Source organism: Myodes glareolus, chromosome 24 (assembly GCF_982192425.1).
Source record: "Myodes glareolus chromosome 24, mMyoGla1.1, whole genome shotgun sequence".
Taxonomy (NCBI): Eukaryota; Metazoa; Chordata; class Mammalia; order Rodentia; family Cricetidae; genus Myodes; species Myodes glareolus.
The window spans coordinates 4,150,725-4,163,361 of record NC_142049.1 but is presented as its reverse complement, the minus strand read 5'-3'; the positions used below and the strand labels follow the sequence as shown (position 1 = coordinate 4,163,361).

Sequence of the window (12,637 nt, the reverse complement as noted above, 5' to 3'; positions counted from 1 at the left end):
GAGGGAAGGGAGTAGAGAAAAGTAGTGACAGGGAACGAGAAAGTTTCCGAAAGGCTGTGAGGAAGCCGGAAGAAAGGGTCAAAAAGGAAACCGAGAAAAATATTGAGCTAAGAGCCTAGAGAATTCCGGAGAGAAAATGAGATGAGATGGAGAAAGCAGCCCAGAGAAGGGAAGGAAGGAGATAAGGGAAGACATGCACACAGCAGAGACGTGTGAGCAGAGATGAGGGCGAGAGGCCACGGGAGGAAGGGCTCATCACCTGTGTGGCGCCCCCCGGCGCCGTGGTGCAGCCCTGCTCCAAGCGTGGCTTGCCGGGGCTTTTAGGATTGGCTCCCGCCTCCCATTCATGTAACCTGCGTGTGTGTGTGTGTGTGTGTGTGTGTGTGTGTGTGTGTGTGTGTGTGTGTGTGTGTCCGTGCGCGCGCGCGCGTGTGCGTGTCTCGCTCACTAGTTCGCCCTGTGTGTAAGAGAGCGAGGGTGGGGGACGGAGGCAAGCAGGCGAGCAGGCAGGGAGGGGAAGAAGAGGAGGGAAGCTATTAAACACACACACTCACATACACCCGCGCGCTCACCCCCGCCCCAACCCCCAGAATCCTCGGGATTGCAGCTGTTTCATGTGGGGCAGCAGTGCTGGCAGGGACGCCGGCCGGGAGCTGCCGGGAGCCGGAGCCCGGTGTGTGCGCGCGACTGGAGGCTCGCTGGGGCTCCACTCCCCGCGGGAGCTATTGTTGGTCTCGTCGGAGCTGAGCGCAGAACCCGGTCCTGCTCCTTCTTGGGCGCCTCTATCCGGCTCGCAAAGCAGTGGAACCAGCGGCGCAGTGCCTCGCCTCCAGAGCGCCGTCCTCGTCCCCGCTTCCCCGGCGGTGGCAGCCTGCAGTCACGGTAAGGCGGCGTGATCAGCTCTACCAAAAGAGCACCTTGGGGTTCGCGGCGGCGGCTGGTCAGCTCCGTCGCCCCTCTCTGCACTCGCAGGTCCGGGTAGCTCATGCAGCTCGCTGAGGGCTCCGGGTGATGCTAACTTGAACCCATGCTCCGCACCGGGGAGGGAGGGAGGAAGAGAAGGCGAGTCGGGCGTCTAGGTTGCGGGCAAGGCAGGGAGCTCGGAGCCCAGAGCCTTGGCCACGGCAGCCCCGGGAGTCCGCCGCAGACTAGAGTCTGGGAGCGAGTGTTGGGGGAAGAGTGGAGAGCTGGGAGCCAGCCCTAGACTCTAGACCGCGGTTGATATCGGTCCAGGTTCCTCTGCTGCACCCGGCTCCCTTTCCCTGTCACGGCCCAGCCGCCCGCAGCCCCTCTGCATACTCGCCCGCCCCAGATTCCCGGCGGGCGCTGGAGGAGCCCACGAGGCGGCGCCGAGTTCCCGTGCTGCAGCCTGCCCTGCGGGGCGAGATCCAGCTGCAGCGGCCCCTGTGAGCGCTGCGGTTGGAGCCGGGAACCCAGGGACGCGACCCCCAAGCCGCACGTCCTCTGCAGCCCCACTGGCTCCTGCCTATCCCTGCCTATCCTTGTTGTCCGCGTTGTTTCTCGTTCGGTTTGTCTCGGAGCGAGTTGAGGTTGCAGGCGCCAGGGTGGACTCTCTGGGGGTTCACGGGTGTGAGTGTGTGACTACTTGCAAACCCCCTTCCCCCCAGCTTCGGGAAATGTGCTGTGTATTGAAATGTGATCTCTGAGCTCCTTAGTTATTTTCCTAGTGATTTAAAAACGCAGTCTTTACATTGGAGGAACAGACAGAAGGTGGTGGCGCGGAATGTGTGTATGTGTGTGTGTGTGTCCACATGTAACCCAAGACTAAGCCGCTAACTACTTGGGAGGAAGGGAGGAGAGATGGCTTGAATGGTCAGTGCTTCTTGGGTTCATAGGTGGGTTTCTCTGGTCACTACCTCCTTCTCTTCTCTGCCCTGCCCCCTCCTAGGCCAGGTTGGAAAGTACTGGAAATTCAATTGCGTGGTCTCTAACTTTGGAAAATTGGCACCCCTTTCAGTGGGATACCTTAAGGCCGTTTCTGAACTTGGGTTCTGTGTGGATGAGAGTTTTGCTCAGGTTAGACGTTGAGCCCTTCCTCAGACCTCCACCAGTTCCCTACGCGGTAGCCATCCGCCCCCCCCCCCCCCCAACCCTGGAGAGAAGGTTTGTACACATGCAGTTAAGACAGTGAGCCACCAACGCACCAACTCAGGCAGCTATGGGGACGAGCTAGCCCGGGTTTGCGGGAATCTGAACGCACTACTGGCTTTTGATTAGCCCCGAAGATCGCCCTGCTGCTTTGTGGAAGGCGCCGGTGGGGCACGCTCGCCATCCCCGACGCCGGGGCCAGAGGGTGCACATGTGCTGAGTCGTGAGGCCGTGCACTGAGGATATCTGCCGAACAGTATCGCGGGCGGTTATATAAGCTGCCTCGGTGGTTACCCAGAACTGTATTGCGAGCACCCGGCTCTTGCTGAAAGTTTTCCTGCTTGGGGATTGTAAGTACCTGGGAAGGAGATTCACTTGGAGAATGGCGAGCTGGACATCTTGTACAGCGGCGCCCACTTCTGAAATGGGCTTTTGGGTGCTAAAACGCTGCCCTCAAGGAACCGGTTACTGAGGCAGGGACGGAGTGGGTGGAGAGATCCGAGATTAATCTGAGAAGAGGAGCGGGTCAGAACTCGGGTTTCTTTGAGTCCTTGGAGCCTTGTGACTCGGGGAGGAGGAGTTGGAAGGCCTTCCAGGGAGCGTAGTTTTAGGAAAATCAAAATCGTTGTTCTAGGCATCCCAAAGACTCTCTTCGTGGTTCCTCCCGGCGCCCCTCCCTGTCTTTAAACCCAGAGCCCTTCACTTGTTTTGAAACCTGCGCCCTCACCCAAGTCCGTTTCAGAAATACCCAGGTACCCCAGGCATCCAGGCCCAGGTTGGGGTAGAGGCAGTGGGTTAGGAAGTAAGAGTATTTGCCTCCGGAGCGGAGGGGAGCAACGATTTATGTACCTAATGCGGAAGCGAGGAGAATGGGTGCGTGGTATGGCTGGCTTCTGCCCCTCGCCTCCCTCCTGGACCGAAAACAGTTTGTTTCCACTGCGCTCACCTGCCCCCCCCTTCCACTCCCCATCCCGCTGCCTCCATTCGCTGCCGCAGCCTGTCGCACACTGATGGGCTTTGATAGAGAACCACAGTAGTGGAGTGTTTTTAAAGCTTATTTTTTTCGCCTGTAGAGGGAAAAGCTATCCCAGCCCTGGCAGAACCCTGCGGAACGCTGAATTCTGGGGCTTGGTGGCCCTGAACTCCCTCCCCCAAGTCAGAAGATAGCACGCATGGGTGGGGAGGGTTTTGTTTTCGCCACATTCCTGCGTCCTGAAACTCCGCATCCCCCTCCCCCCTGAAATCCCGGGTCTGTCTGAGTGTGTTCGGCGCTGTGAAATAAATCCTCCCTCGCGCAGATCTGTGGGGCTGTTCGGATTTCCTGCCTCTGCCATGATCCTTAACAATGCGATTGCAAAGCCGATGCTGGGCTGGGAAAAATCCCCAGGTGCCGGCCGGCCGCGTCCTGACCTTGCTGAAGGCGCCTTCGCCCGGGCTGCTTCAGCGGCTCTGGCACAGTCGCTGGGGCTGGGGAAGGAGAACCGCGGCCCGGAGGCTGCCGGGGTCGCTCCCAGGGCATGGCGGGAGTCGGTTCGCGGCCCGGTGGCTAGGGGGTGGGGATGGGTTCAGCGACAACCTGTTTCCAAATCTCGGGGCCCAACACTTAGCTCCCCAACCCTGCTGCTGGCCCCACGTGATTCGCCTCTCCATCCGCCTCTAGAAGTCTCCGGGAAGGGTTTTCCATGGTTGGCTGCGGCCCCCTTCAGCTTTCTGCCAACCTGGGCTGGACGCCCTGGGCTTTGGGTTTTTTGATGGCCTGATCAGTGGTTGGCGGCGTTGGCGGGGGCTGCAGAGTGGGCGGGGCCTAGGCACTGAAACCCGAGCTGTGGCAGCCAAGTTCCCACCAGGAGCAAGACCCAGCCTGGGTCCCCAGCATGCCTCCCTTCCTTCCAAAGCCTGATCCCTTTCTTTAAGACCCTGGGTGCTCTTCTTGCACCCTGATGCTATACTTTGCCGGCTTCTCTCTATGTTAAAGTTACAAGGACTGTTTTCACAGGTGGTGGTAGTGAGAACAAGTTTTCTGCGTGTGTGTGTGTGTGTGTGTGTGTGTGTGTGTGTGTGTGTAATGGAGAGGAGTGCAGAGGTTTGTGACCAGGCCAGACCATAGCCTCAAAGTGGGATTTCCCTATTTCTGGGTGTTGTGAAAAAAATCTGTTTTCTTTGGTGAGGGTGATAAGGAAGCCGTTTCTCCGGGTGGGATTGGGCCAGCCTGTGCTGCATGTCTGCGCCCAGTAATTAATTGTCAGCAGTAGGCCCTCGTGGACGTTATGAGTGGGTGGCTCCGATGGTTTAGCGGCTTTCCCTCCTGGTACTGCTGCTGAAGGGGCTGGGGGCAGGAAGAATGCTAGACTGTGAAATTACCATGTACTTGGATGGAGAAGGTGTCAGGGACAGAGAGATTCCATTCTCTAGAGACTTCTCCCGCTCTTGGGTTGCCAGCCCTGCTTTTAATCAAGTCATCTCTGGGTGGAAGTAGGCTTTGGGCATTAAGCCATGAAACCACCCTGTGGAGGAAAGAGTCAGTCCTTGCCCCAGGGTGGGGTGGGGGTGGGGGTCACAACCAGTGCTCAGTTTACACGGAGGAACCCTGAGAAGAGTACAGCAAATGGAATGATCTGGAATGCTAAGTAGAGAGCAGATGTTCCAGCAGAAGGGTGGGGCTCGGGTTAGAGGACTCTCTTCCAACAGAATTGAATTCTTTCTGGTATAATCCCTTCAGCCTTTTGTTATTTTTGTGGGAGCTTGTTGCTGGAGATTCCACCGTTTAGGGATTGTGGCCTCGTGGCCTTAGGCAGGTTATTTTGGGAGGTTTGCTTCTCTCCCCTGCACATTGTGATATTGCCACCTACTTTAGGGTGCTATAAGTCAGCACTGGCACCCACTAAACCTCCAGCAAACTTCGCAGATGATCGGTCTGCCTCACCTCTCTCAGCTCTCTCCGGCGTTGGACATTTGTTGGGTGAGGTTACTCAGGGAGATCAACAGTGCCCCAAGAGCCAGCAAACATCGCATCCAAAGTCTATTTAAAACCAGCTTCAAGGGCTTGAAACAAAAATATCTTCTCTTTTCTTAGAAAAGTCATTTCCAGTTTTGTTAGAATTTGTGCTTCGTTGGGTCCGTTTTTTTTTTTTCCTGACAGAATTCCATCCTTGTGCAGATTGGCATATTATATAACCTGATATTTTCGGAGCAGAAGTTACAACTCCGGGAAAAGAGGTGATGAGGAATTTAAGCAAAGATTGTTGGACAACACCAATGAGGGACTGGGTGTAAGACGCCCATTTACACCCTTTAACTGTGACAGAGGTCGAAGAAAAATGAGATTGGATAAGCACAGTCGTGCGAATGCTCACCTTGGCTGCCTGTCCTACACTGACAGACAGCTGCTCTGTCCGGGCCCAGGCTTTTAGAGCCTCCAGTCCCAGGACGTTCTCCCACACCCACAAATCTAAACAGGGAGACAGAGGAACAATGGGATTTAAATCACCCCCTTGTGGATTTGATTCTGAAAGCCTGGGAGGGTAAATCAGCTGTAGCTCCCAGGGGCCAATTCTTACCTGCCTTCTCACATGGTCTATCACACAAGTTCACTGTGACTGAGAGCCCAATCAGTTCATGTTTACCTGGCTCTGGCGGACAGCTGTAGGGGTCACTTTGAAAGCAACACGCCCCAGGTCCCAGGCAGCCAAGTAACATGGATTCCCAAACCTTCTAACTTTCCATAGGAAAACAGTGAACTTGTAAATATAAATGTGTATACATGTATGTGCATGTGTGCGTACACATACATGCATCCATATATGATGTGTACTGTATAGGTTATGTATTTATTACTTTTAGCATTACTCTGGTTTTTGCTCAGATTATCTAGGTTAGAATGTCATTGAAGCAGTTCGAACAGTATAGACAAAAACAAAATCAAAGTAAGTTTACTTGTTGTTGGGGTTGTAGCTTGAGACTTTAGGAATACAGAAAAAGTGAGATTATGTTTGTAATATTTTGAATGCTTATTCTTACTTAGTGATAAAATATATAGATCTATCCTGTTGTAGCCCCCCACATGCGCGCGTGTGCACACACAGAGGCAGCAGTTTCCAGAGTTAGTATAGAGCCCTGATGTTTTAATATGACATGCTTTCTTTCAGCCAGTCCCCACGTTTTGGTTTCTTGTTTACCTTTAGTGTTTTATGGTAATAGAACCACAATAACCAGCTTTGTACATTCCACAGAATTTTAACATTTCCTTAAGACAAATTCCTAGAAAGTAGAGCTGCAGAGTCAAAGGCATGGGCCGTACCAAGGCTCTGCCACACATGAGAAGCGGCAGGGTAAGCTGCGCTGTCTACGTCAGTCATTTTTAACCAGAATCCCGCTGTTTACTTTCCAGTCCCCTCTAAGCTTGAGGTGGTGGCAGCAGATAGAGGTGACATGCAAACCTCACACAGGGGATTTGCATAGCTTTGAGTTGATAGTCAAATCCTTTTCTTTTTCCAAGAACATTTTTTTTTCCCTTCCCTGGCTGTCTTGGAATCATCATCACTTTGGTGCTTCAGCCAGCAGTGGAGTTGAAATATGTAAATATGTTCCTCAGTCTTGTAGGTGGGGTTGGCTCCGTGATAAATGACAAGCAATTGCCTGGAGAAGTGAGCCTGTCTCCCAGCACTTGCAGAGGAGGTAGAGCCACACTTTCCTTGGCTCAGAGACCTCCGGTTGTCCCAGGAGGTCCCAGGAGGAGACACTGGAGAGGGAGACTGTTCCCAAAGAAGCGTGGTTGCCCCACCTGCTAAGGGTCATTGCAGGGCAAACCCGCCCCTTGTTCTCTCTGCTCTCCCAGGGCCACGGCAGATCAATCACCCACTCTACCTACCTGCTGCTACAAGAGCAAAATTAGTTGGGTGTCTTGTCCCCTCGGTATACGATCCGCTTCAATCAGAGGGTGCATTTGTCAGCCTTGCTCCTTCCCATGTGGCTTTTCTGTGACCCAGAAAAGATTTGTTCCCTGTGGTTAAATGACTTGTCATCTTTCATAGAACTCTGTGGCACTGGGAAGGGAAGCCTCCCATTTCCAAGGTGTCCCCCATCCTAGGCAGGAGAAGGCAGAAGTTCCTCTTAGATCCAGTGCAAAGGTCACCTCAGGGTTGTCACTATATGCCAAGTGGCTCTGTTGCTCCCTGCCTCTGACTTCAGACAAAGCTTAGACGCTGCCTTTGATGCCCGTGTCTCTCCGGTTTCATCAGGGAAAGTGAGAGAATGTCTTGGTCATTTGTTTTGTCTGAATATCAAATCCAGGCTTTTCTTTTGTTTGGGAAACAGGTAGAAACAGACAAGTGAGGAGTCCATAGAGCACTCTTTGCCTCATTTCTCCTGTGCTGGCTCTGTGGTATGGGAGGTGGAGCATCAGGGGTTATCAAGTGCAATCACTTAACCGCTAGCATCCTAGAAAACAAGCTTTTAAAAAAATGGGTTGTACCTGGGTCTAAAGGCATGCACCTGCAGTCCCATCTCTTGGAGGTCAAGAGTTCAAGGCTGGCCTAGGATACTTAGTGAGTTCAAGGCTGGCCTGAGTGACACACAAAGAGAACTCCTATCTCAAAACAACAAATGAACATCCCCCCACACACACACACCCGAAAAGTCTATTTTCTTGCTGTGAGATAGCTGTTGGTTTTTGAAAGTTTGGTCTTTAAACCCTTTGAAAGTCAAACTAAAGGGCAGTAGCTTTGCATACATACCTCACTAATTCCTAGAGTGAGTTTGCCTTGCTCTGAAATTGCCTTGGGAGGGGAGATTAGATGTGAAGCGATGCAAATCAGTGTCGCTCAAGAGTCCAACATGTCTGCACACACCTAGATGAGAATCCCATTGAGGGGCCTATCTGGTGCAGTGGGCTGGAGATCTCAAGAACTTGCCCCTTTATCCAGTATGCTGCCAGATGCCAGGCTTCATGTCCAAAGTACATACTGAGGAGAACATTCCCAAGTGCCTTCTTCTCTGATGTTCTTTTAGAACATGACAATAGTGACCCCAGACACCAAACATTCCCAGCTGTCTTAGATTTGGGGACCGGCATTCTAAGGAGAGCATCTGTCTTTCCTGTGGCTCTTGAACCCTGGCAATCTCATTTGCACAGACACAGACAGCCCTTGTCCAAAGCTGTGAAGTAGGAAAGAGAAGGGACGGGAATCAAGGGGACATCTTCCAAGAGCCAGTGGAGTCTGCCCAGATGAGGAAGCTTGGTAAGGAGGAGCAGTTTGTCCAAGGTCCCATGCCTGGAACTGACATTGGATAGTAGGTCTCTCTAGCTCTCAGCCCCTCTGTTTCATAGAACGGCAACCTTCAAACTTTCTGGAATGTCACGTCATCAAAATTCAGCACTTAACCAAGTGATTCTTTTTAGAAAATTTCTCCTTTATTTCTTCTTCTTCTTCTTCTTCTTCTTCTTCTTCTTCTTCTTCTTCTTCTTCTTCTTCTTCTTCTTCTTCTCCTTCTCCTTCTCCTTCTCCTTCTCCTTCTCCTTCTCCTCCTCCTCCTCCTCCTCCTCCTCCTCCTCCTCCTCCTCCTTCTCCTTCTCCTCCTCCTTCTCTTTCTCCTTTTCCTCCTCCTTCTTTTCTCTGAGCCAACTTTGGGAGTAGATCAAGACATGTACAAATACACATCATTATCACATAAGCAATTAAAGTGCTTAAGAGCTTAAAAGGAATTCGTTCAAGCTGGTTAGATGTCTACCCTCCCCATCTCGTTTGTATTATTAATTTACTCATCTAACTTGTAATAGCAGCTCCATAGTGAAGACCCATTTCAGTATTTGCATATTGGTAGAACCCTCCCAACGAGAGGGGTTTGTTTTGATAAGGTCCACAGTGAAAAGATCCAGTTCAGGATGAGTCAGAGAAACCAGCATTTTACTAAATCAACCCAGCCTTTCTTTGGCCTCTGGATGAGCACTGGCTGTTTAAACGTTTTATTAAGGTGCAATTATCCTGAGAACCAGTTAGTAATGCAGCTCTTTGCAAACATTAATTAGCTGATCCCTACATCACCCCGCACGACTGATAAGTAGCATTAGCCCTCCATTTGAGAGAATAAATGGACACACGAAGCTGAGGGGGGAAGAGGCCAGCTCTTGCCCTGATGGAAATATGGTAGCAGCAGGTGGAGTTAGGAGCCTACATGAGTTCTTCACTCAGTAGTACATATTACAGTGTGATAGGTAGCTTACGGCTGCATAATCCAGCTCAGCAGCCACTCCTCACCATTGAAGTGAAATCCAACTAAGATGCAACAGGGCTGAGACTCCCTTTCCGCAGCTGTCGAAGCCATTTGTCGAGCGTTCAAGAGCCGCCTGTGGATAGTGGCTGCTGTAACCGATTCCTGCGGTTAAAGAATCCTTCCATAGTTATGGGAAGTTCTCAGAGGTAGCACTAGGTTAGATGATGGGGTTGATCAAAGAATAAGGCAAAAGTCCTGGCCAACCTTGGAACTCAAATGTAAAACGTTTCCAAACTGGCTGTCACATGAAGGGCACCGAGCAGCTCCATCTGTGGCACGGTGCTTCAGGATCACCGTAGGGAGCCAACTCTAGACACCAAAGGATGAGCTCAAAGCCTGTGGGTGCCACACATCCCTTGTAAGATTAGCACCCTGCACCTCTCTGAAGGCCCATGCCATTGTTCATCCCTTTCCTTATTAGGCAAGAGTATTTTGAAGACCATGCTGACTCCTGAAGAGGATGTTGGGAGGCTGGTACTCCCTGTTGGTGGAGATGTGAATGGATGTACCCTTTTTAGGAAAGCAATCAGGCCCTAGTCTCAGAAACACTCTCTTCTCCCTTTAGTCCACTCTCCTAATTCTAGGGACCCAGCCAAAGGAGACGTTCGGAGACAGGCAGGGGAGTTTTCAGAACAACCACGTTCCCTGCAGTGTTGCTTATTAGATGAGCAAAGGATAAGAAGTGGGCTGGACGAAGTGTCATGTAGCTGGATGGTGGGATACTATACAACATTTAAAAGTTGCTTTTGAATACTTTGTATTACTTTCTTGCTTCCTTTACTTTATATTTGTTTATCTATTTACTTATATAATTACTTACTTGTTTATCTATTTATTTTTTTACTTATCTGTTTATCTATTTAGGTTGGCCTAGAACTTACAGAAAAATTCAGGATAGTGTTAATCTTCCAGCCTTCTTGCCTCAGCATCCCAACTGCTAATTACAGGTGTGCACCACCATACCCAGTGAGGTTTTCAACCATATTTAACTAGTAGTAAAAGCATTTTATTTATTGAATCCCTATTTATTCGTGTGTGTGTGTGTGTGTGTGTGTGCGCGTGTGCACGCTCACACGTATGTGTGTTCCTTTTTTCTTCGTATGCATGCTTATGGAGACCAGGGGCTGGCAGTGGGTATCTTCTCCAGCTATTCTCTGCCTTATTTTGGGGGGACAGGATCTTTCATGGAACTTTGAGGACACTAATTCAGCTATAATGGCTGGGGAGCAAACTCCAGGGATCCTACTGTCTCCACCTTCATAAGGTTGGATTACAGCCTAGGACCCCAGATGTCATGTGTAAAGCTAGTCTAACATTTGCTTGCTCTCCCAGTGCTGGGGAGGAGAGATCCCTGACGTTCACTGGCCAGTCAGTCTAGCCAATTTGGCAAGCTCCAGATTCAGAGAAAGAGAAAAAAAGAAAGACAGGAAGGACGAAAGAGAGGGAAGGAGGAGGGGGGACTGAAGTGACTCAGATGAGCAGGGTAGGATAATGAGAAGAACAACAGCTTTGGAGACTGTTCAGAGGAAGAACTGGCACTCAGACCCTGGGCCACCATCTTCCTGGCATGGAAACCTTGGGTCAACCCCACTGTCTTCATCTATTAACAATAGAGAGTGCAGTAAATCAACCTTGCATCTCATGGCAATGAGGATTCGGTGTTCACCCTAATAAAGACCCAGCCCAACCAAATAAAGATGCAGATGACATTAGGGCCTGCCTCGACTTCATGATGCTTCTAGGAGATTTGTGGGATCTCCAGTCTCCAGAGGAAGGTAGAAGCCTCTTGTGAGTCTAAGATCTGATTCTGATTGGCTGAGCCAAATCTAGTACAGATGTGACTGCCTGTGGTCCCCATCTGTCTCTGGTGCGGACTAGGAAACTGTCTTCCTCCTGGTCCATCGTGTTCACGGGCTTCCCTGCAGTGCACAGCACTGAAATGCGTGTAAGCCCTTGGCCAGTACTCATCCTTGCTGCTCCTCCCTCCGAAGGAATAAATAAAACTGGAATGCCTTGTTTGCAGGGCTGACTGATCAAAACCCAAAGGATCCCTAACTAAAAAAGCTGTCCCCAGCTGCTAAGTGACAATGGCTGTGAGGTTCAGTATGGAGCCACATTCCAGGAACTGTCTGGGACTGTAGGTCAGTACACTCCCTGCAACCTTGAACAAGCTCCCAAACTTTCTCCCATAGCATCTCAGAGTGGAAATAAGTTACCATCCCAGTTTTAATGCCGTCTCTCTGTGGGACCTTGACAAGCTGCTTCGTGTCCGCGTGCCTTAGTTTTTCTGTTCATCAAATGGGAATAATATTGAGAAGTTGGCAGGGTCGTAAGCGTGGTTATCGGGAAAGATCATTTATGACAAGCTTAGGAGCCCTTGCAACTGCTGAGACAACATGACTATTCCCAGAACCTTAAAAGTGATTTATTGACTTTTAGCCCAGTAGCAGAGGGTTTGCTTGGCACTGTAGGGCTCTGGGTTCAATCCTCAGAACCACAATAAGCAAACAGAAACAAAAAGGAAAGAAAAGTAATTGACTGAGGTACAGCGAAGCTCTGGGTTCCTTTTTTTTTTCTTTAATTGCTGATGGCTCTCGCCTGTGCTGTGGTTTTGTAGAGTGCTCTGGAAATGCCAGCACGGTGAAGGCTGGATTCTGTCTTGTCACCTGGTAGCTCTAAACATTCAAACAAGGTGCATAGAAATCCCCTGAGCATCTGCCTTCTTTTCAGTAATAAAATGGAAAATTGAAGTCTGTCTCCTAAGGGTTTGTGTGGTACTTGTGTAGTATCTTTTGGTGAGTGTCCTTTGTGCCAGTTGTGGCTTCTGGCATTGGCATATTTCTTACTCTCCCATCTGCTCAGCTCTGGTTCTCTGACCTTCTTCTGAAGCCTGCCAGTGCAATTCAGCAGTAGGCACAGGTCTGAGCTGGGGAGGATCAGAGACATAGGAGGATTTGAAGATACTGGTTGCAAGGTTGTACAAGCCTGGCTCCAGGAGGAACTTGGCATCCTTCACCATTGATAATGAAGGTACCTGCAGAAGCAGAAAGTCAGACATCTCTGGTGAGCAGGTCCTGGTTCAGTATCAGCTATCTCTTTGCTCCCTGCACCAGCTTGATCATCTACAAAGCCATAAGGATTCTCTTCCTGCTGTTGCCTGAGGTTTCTGTTCTGCCTGGTCCTGCAGCCATTCAGTCCCAAAGAAACACACAGAGACTTACATTAATTATAAACTGCTTGGCCTATTAGCTCAGACTTC

At 50.6% G+C, this 12,637-nt stretch overlaps 1 protein-coding gene across 1 annotated transcript in view; it reads left to right on the top strand.

Moving 5' to 3' along the window:
• The first annotated feature begins 490 nt into the window (after positions 1–490).
• The window catches only part of Tenm4 (teneurin transmembrane protein 4), a 699,176-nt gene continuing 687,029 nt past the window's right edge, over positions 491–12,637 (top strand). Inside the window, 1 exon segment of the mRNA XM_087901469.1 lies at positions 491–882. The gene's annotated coding sequence lies outside the window, so the exon portion shown is untranslated.